This window comes from Pinus tabuliformis, chromosome Q (genome assembly GCF_031772625.1).
Source record: "Pinus tabuliformis cultivar Carrire ecotype Pingquan chromosome Q, CPIR1, whole genome shotgun sequence".
Taxonomy (NCBI): domain Eukaryota; kingdom Viridiplantae; phylum Streptophyta; class Pinopsida; order Pinales; family Pinaceae; genus Pinus; species Pinus tabuliformis.
The window spans coordinates 393,667,981-393,675,081 of record NC_142296.1 but is presented as its reverse complement, the minus strand read 5'-3'; positions in this window follow the sequence as shown (position 1 = coordinate 393,675,081).

The window sequence follows — 7,101 nt, the reverse complement described above, 5'->3', positions numbered from 1 at the left end:
CTTCTCTCTCTCCACTTCTCACTCTCTATGTATTTCTTCTTCCCTCCCTCTCTACCCCTTTAACTCCATCTCCCTATCCCTCCCTCTCTCCTCCTCTCTCTCCAGTCCTCTCTCACATACTTCCTCTCTCTCACTTTGTCTCCTACCTCTCTCTCTCTCTCTCTCTCTTCTCTCTCTCTCTCTCTCTTTTGAGTGTCATAAACCTCTTTATATTTTAAATTCATAAGTTATAAAACGCTTCTGGATTTGCTCAATATTTCTCCATGATTCTCTCAAGATGCTGCAACCCCAAACCTCACAGCCATATAAGATAACAGGACTCATTAAAGTTTCAAAGAGGAACTTCTTTTTATCCCACATTACAAAGTTTGCTTTTTTACAATTATTTTCAAGACCAAAATAAGCTTTCCACCCCCATTAATCATTTTCTCAATGCTATGGTTCCAGTTGAGCTTGTGATGAATATCAATTCCTAGGTACTTGTAAGAATACACTTCCTCCAAGTTATTATTGTCATACATAAAATTAGTGTAAGTGCCCTTGGATTTGAAAATAATATAAAAATATATAAAATAATTTTATTTAAAAGTATTATAAGTTAATTAGTATTTAAATGGAAAATTAGTTACATAAAGGACCTTATAATATCTGAAAAATTATACGCATAAATATAAAAATATAAAGTAATATCAATAGGTTGTTAGGTTAGTTAGAAAAATAGTTAATTAGTTAAAAATTATAAGTTAATTAGAATTTAAATGGAAAATTAGTTACATAAAGGACCTTATAATATAAGAATAAATTATATGCATAAATATAAATATATAAAGTAATATAAATATATATATATATATATATATATAACAATTATAATGGGTGTTTATTTAGAAGTATTATTAAAATTATAAGCTAATTAGTATTCAAATGGAAAATTAGTTACAAAGGACCTTATAATATCTGAAGTAATATAAATAGGCTGCTAGAATTAATAAATATAATGGAATGAGAAAATTAACTCTCTAAAAAAATAATAAAACAAAATAAAAATAAAAATAAAACAAGAAAAATAATATTGAGTTAACTTAAAAGTCTTAAAAAATAATAATAAATAAAAATAACTAGAAAAAAAAAATAATAATAATAAATAACTAGAGAGAAAAAACAAAAAAAAACAAAGAAACAAAAACAAAAAACCCTTAAGAGGAGGGCGGAAAAAACGACTAAAAGGGAACTGAAGGAACGAATTCCAGGTGTCCATCTTCCGTATGTTCAGGGGACCACTGATAAGATTGGAAGGATTCTCAAGAAGCATAGTATCCCTGTGACTTTTAGGCCCCTGAACACCATTCGTATGTCCCTCAGATCGGTGAAGGATCCTATTGACCCTAAGGATATGAAAGGTGTTTATATGATCCCCTGTTCCTATGGGACCCCCTATATTGGGGAGACTGGTCACTCCATTAATCAAAGGATTAGTGAGCACGCAGCAGACCTTAAGCACAGGAGAGCTAAGTCTTCCGCTTTAGCTGAACATGCTGAAAAAACCAATCATCATGTTTGTATTGAGAAGGCTAGTGTTATTGCTAAGATTTCGCACTTCCATCATCGAAAATTTAGGGAAGCGCTTGAGATTGAAAAGAGGCCAAGCAATCTCAATAGAGAGGATGGCTGGAAAATCAGTAGGTGTTGGGTCCCAGCACTCTCTTCCTAGTCGTTTTTTCCGCCCTCCTCTTAAGGTTTTTTTTTTTTTTTCTAGTTATATATTATTATTATTATTTATTTATTTTTATTTTTTATTATTTTTGCTATTATTATTATTATTATTATTATTATAAGACTTTTAAGTTAACTCAATATTATTTTTCTCTTTTTTTTTTCTTTTTCTTTAGAGAGTTAATTTTCTCATTTTATTATATTTATTAATTCTAACAGCCTATTTATATTACTTCAAATATTATAACGTCCTTTATAACTAATTTTCCATTTGAATACTAATTAGCTTATAATTTTAATAATACTTCTAAATAAACACCCATTATAATTATTTTATATATATTTTATATATTACTTTATATATTTATATTTATGCATATAATTTATTCTTATATTATAAGGTCTTTATGTAACTAATTTTCCATTTAAATTCTAATTAACTTATAATTTTTAAATAATTAACTATTTTTCTAACTAACCTAACAACCTATTGATATTACTTTATATTTTTATATTTATGCGTATAATTTATTCAGATATTATAAGGTCCTTTATGTAACTAATTTCCTTTTAAATACTAATTAACTTATAATACTTTTAAATAAAATTATTTTATATATTTTTATATATTTTTATATATTTATATTTAGGCATTTAATTTATTCTTATATTATAAGGTCCTTTATGTAACTAATTTTCCATTTAAATACTAATTAACTTATAATTTTTAATAATACTTTTTGAATTAAATACCCATTAAAAATATTTTATATATTTTTATATATATTTTTAAGGGATTGGTCGTGAATACTACTAATTAAATTAATAAAATAATTTTGACCCGGTCCTAGAGTCAAACTAGTAGTTGGTCAAGTTAGCCGTTGGAGGCTTTGCTCAACTATTTAACACGCTAAGCTGGATCAGTTTCTTCAACTTGTCCTGACGATGAACCACACTGGTTGGTTCAAAACGCGTCGACAAATGGTATTTCATGTGATTTTGGCCGAAAAATCTCTCACAAACTTGATATGGATCACACAAACCTAAACTCTACAAATTAACTATCATTTACCATGTCAATCATAACAACAATAGTCAACCATAATTAATATGTATTAATGTATAGATTGCCATATTAATATATAGATATCGAAATAAGTATATATTTTGATAAAGTTATTAAAATTTAAATAATTATAAGAAAGTTTATATTAAAGTGTCAAAATTTATATTAAAATTTTAAATACTTATATTAAATAGTTACATTTAGATTAATATATATTAAAATTAAAATTACATTAAAATTATCTAATTATATTAAAATAAAACAATCATATTTAAATTATAATGTTAAATAATAATAAAATTATATTATATTAAATATTATAATATAATTATAAATTCTATATTATATGTTTTATAATTATATTATAGTATTTATTAATAATTGTATTATAACTGAGTAATATAATGTTAATATTAGTGATCTATTTTTTTAAGTCGTATAAATTCATTATTTTTTAATCATAACGATATATAAATTTTAAATCTAAATAGGTTGAATACTAAATCCAAAACCATATTTTGTTAAGTAAAATGTAAAAATATCACATAAAAATAGTTTGATAATCCTAATAAAACATATTCAATTAAAAATAATAAATATTCTTATAAATTTTTAAGATATATTCAAAATATATCCTCTTTATATAGAGCTATATCCAGCCATATCCTCCCTTTGTAATAAGATACAAGTGCAATCTGATCTTTGAAATCTAAATTAAAAATCTAATCCTTATCCACTCAAGAACCTTAAATTTGGAGTGTAATGGTTTGTACATTAAACAGCCCATGTACAAGAAAGGCCTCTCCTATTTTGCAATTTGGACATTCATTTTCATATTCCTTAGGTGGTGGATTTAAATTTCAGTCTTGGAATTTTGGCAGGGAAGAATATAATTAATGTTCAAGCATTTAAATCATATGAAACAAAATCGAATAATGTATATTATTATTTGAACATAAAATACAATTTATTCATGCCATCTAACGTTGTATTTAAGTCTAAAATTCAACAAACAAAATATTAGAAGAAACAAGCTATTATAAAGGACACAAAACAAAATTTTGAAACAAATACGAATAAATCCTATTTGTCATATATATAGATATATATATTTCACAGGTTTAAAAACAGGTTAATGTTCTTAGGGTGTGCTAATTCCTATTTTTCTTCACTTCAACCCCCCACACACACATATATATATATATATATATATATTTCAAGGTTAATGTTTTTAGGCTGTGCTAATTCCGAATGATAAGTGCTCATTTTCAAAGGTACACATGCAACAAAATCACTTAATACCATCAACATTAAACATACCAGGAAGACAGTTGTTTTTGCTTCGATGTTTTATTTTTAAAGATTCTGTCCTTACTTGCGAAAATGAAAAATATGAACTCAATATGAAATCGTAACCATCTATTTTAAAAAAAAATCTAAATTGTATAGGCCTCTTCCAAATGAACTCAGTATGAAATCTTAACTATCTATTTAAAAAAGTCTAAATTGTATAGGCCTTTTCCAAATTAACTCAATATGAAATCTTAACTATCTATTTCAAAAAATTCTAAATTCTATCAGCCTCTACGAAAAGCCATACATTTATCAAAAGTAGCTCAGGGAATCTAACCTAGGTCCAGGCTTTCAGGGTTTGATACTTAAAAAGATTTGTAGTTACACTAAAACCCAAATGTAAGGTTTGTGTTTACACTAAAACTTTCCAAACCAATGACTAAAATCTCTAAAATAAAAATTACTGATTCCATAAAAATGGAATCATTCCTCCAACAAATAGTAAGTGTAATGAAAAAAAAGACGACCGCGAAGATTAGGCGTGAGAAAATTGTGATCATTGTGACCGATGAACATCGCAACTGAGATGAAGACAATGACTTGATGACAGGGCTACATCTCTTTGCGTTTTATTGTTTCTGTTTTTTAATGGCCACCAAGCTGCTCATAGTGACATGATAGTGACATGACAGGGCTACATCTCTTTGCGTTTTATCTTTTCTGTTTTTTAATGGCCACAAACCTATCGATTCGAGCGTAAACATGTGGAAGAGCTGGAGTTGTGATGAAGAAAAAGACGAAAGTGAAGATTAGGCAGGTTAAAATTGTGTTAGTAATTGAGAGGAAGACAATGCCTTGGCTTTAAGGTTTAGTTTTTCTTTTTCTGTTTGTGTTTGTGTTTGTGTTTGTGAACATGGCCACCGAGCAGCTCATAATGACAGGGTCGCCTTTTAGGTAAACCTACCGTGTGGAGCGTAAACGGTGGAAGAGCTTGAGTTGTAATGAAGAGAAAAATATCTCTTTCAATCCTTTTCTCTTTTAATTTTACTATTTTCCAGCTGTAGAGAAAAGAAGACTAGCAAGTGTAGGAAACTAGTGGGACGGCCTCGCCTGTCTCTGTGTTTTGTATATATAGATGTGATTTAACCATGGGGAGGTTTGGTCTTTACATGTCATGTGATCTAATTCCAAGCAAATATATAATGTCTTGTGATTTAATTTCAAGCAAAATTATATTTGTAAGCATAGATCTGGGCATAATTTTTTTAGTTGAAATATATATATAATTTTAAACATGTTTATTTTAAAAAAAATTATAAAACTAAATATATTTATTTTCTAACCAGTTTTGCACAATATTTGTGAAAATAAGTTGTTGCAAGATTTATTTTCGATTAATAATATTGAACAATTGTAAATATTAATTATTATATTGTAAATTAATTATTAGTAATTATTTATTTATTTATTTATTTTAATTTTGTTATTGAATAAGAATAATATGATATTGGTGGAGAAGTAGTGAGTGAATTATTATATGATGTCTAATATTTCTTATTAACTATATCTATATATTGAAATTATTATACTCCAATATTGAAATCACTGTACTTGTGAAAGAAGTAGTGAATCAATTATTATATAATGTTTAATATTTCTTATTAACTATATCTACATATTGAAATTATTATACTCCAATATTGAAATCATTGTACATGTGAAGGCAGTGTGGTTAGTGTGATCGGGATGGTATGTGGTCTTCTCCCAAGTGGGGTTGTCATACAAAATTTAAATGGAATGGTTAAATGCAAAGTATTTATTTTTTTGTCATTATACTATAAGAATCTTGCAGATTGTACATTGCAGCATATAAAAATAATAATAATACAAAGTAGTGGTCATACAAAGTTTAAATGGAATGGTTGAATGCAAAGTAATTTTTGTTGTGATTGTACTAGTAAGAATCTTACAAATTGATACAGTGAACCACATAAAATAATAATAATAATTATTATTATTTTTAAATGGAATCATATAATAAAAAAATAAAAAAATAAAAAGATACAAATAATTGTTATTAAATGGCACTGTTGAATGTAAAGTAGTTGTTTTCGTCATTGTAGTAATAGGAATTCTACAGACTGATACAGTAAATCACATTTTAAAAAAAACATGTTGCCTTTGCATGTTCCAAATTCACACACATAACCACAGTCTAGAAAAAAAAAACATACAAATACAAAAAAAAATAGTTATACAGTAGAAATCTTTAAAAGACACTGTCCAAATAGCTAATACCAGACTGTTATAAACCACTTAAAAAATAAAAATATATTGCCTTTGGATATCCTAAATTGTTATACCAAAAAAAAATACAAAAATACAAAAAAAATGTTATACTGTAGAAATCATTAAAATTCTGTCCAAATATTTAATACCAATCTGTTACAACCACTTAAAAAAATCATTGCGCTAGGAATCATATATCTCATTCAGCTAATTTATGAATGTAAAGTAGTGTAGATTTAGATATTTTAGAAATATTTCAGAATTAATTTTTTTAATAATATTCCAACAAAAAAAATTGAAATATTTCATAATCTAATAAACAATAATGATAACAAAAGCTATATCTCATCGGATTCGCAATTGCCTGCTATAAATAGAAATGAATGCAATGCTTTTAAAGCTAGAATTCTGTATTGCATTTTATTTTTCTATTTCTGTTTGTGTCTGTGGATAATGGCCACCGGGCAGGTCATAGTGACATCGTCCTGTTTAAATAAGTCGAGCGTAAACGAGTACAAGTGCTCGTCTTCGGCTCTTAGAGAGGGTGCTCGCAAGCGCTGAGGTGAAGGGCGAAAGGTGATGGTCCTGCGGTCAAGGTCGCAGGAAGCTGTGAAGGTGATGGTGCAGTCCATTATCGACAATGACGATGTGAACGACGTTTTACGTCCTTGACCTCGGAGTGGTGGTTGATATGTGGCACAAATGGCAGGAGGCCCTCCCCACTGTCTGCCCCTTTTACG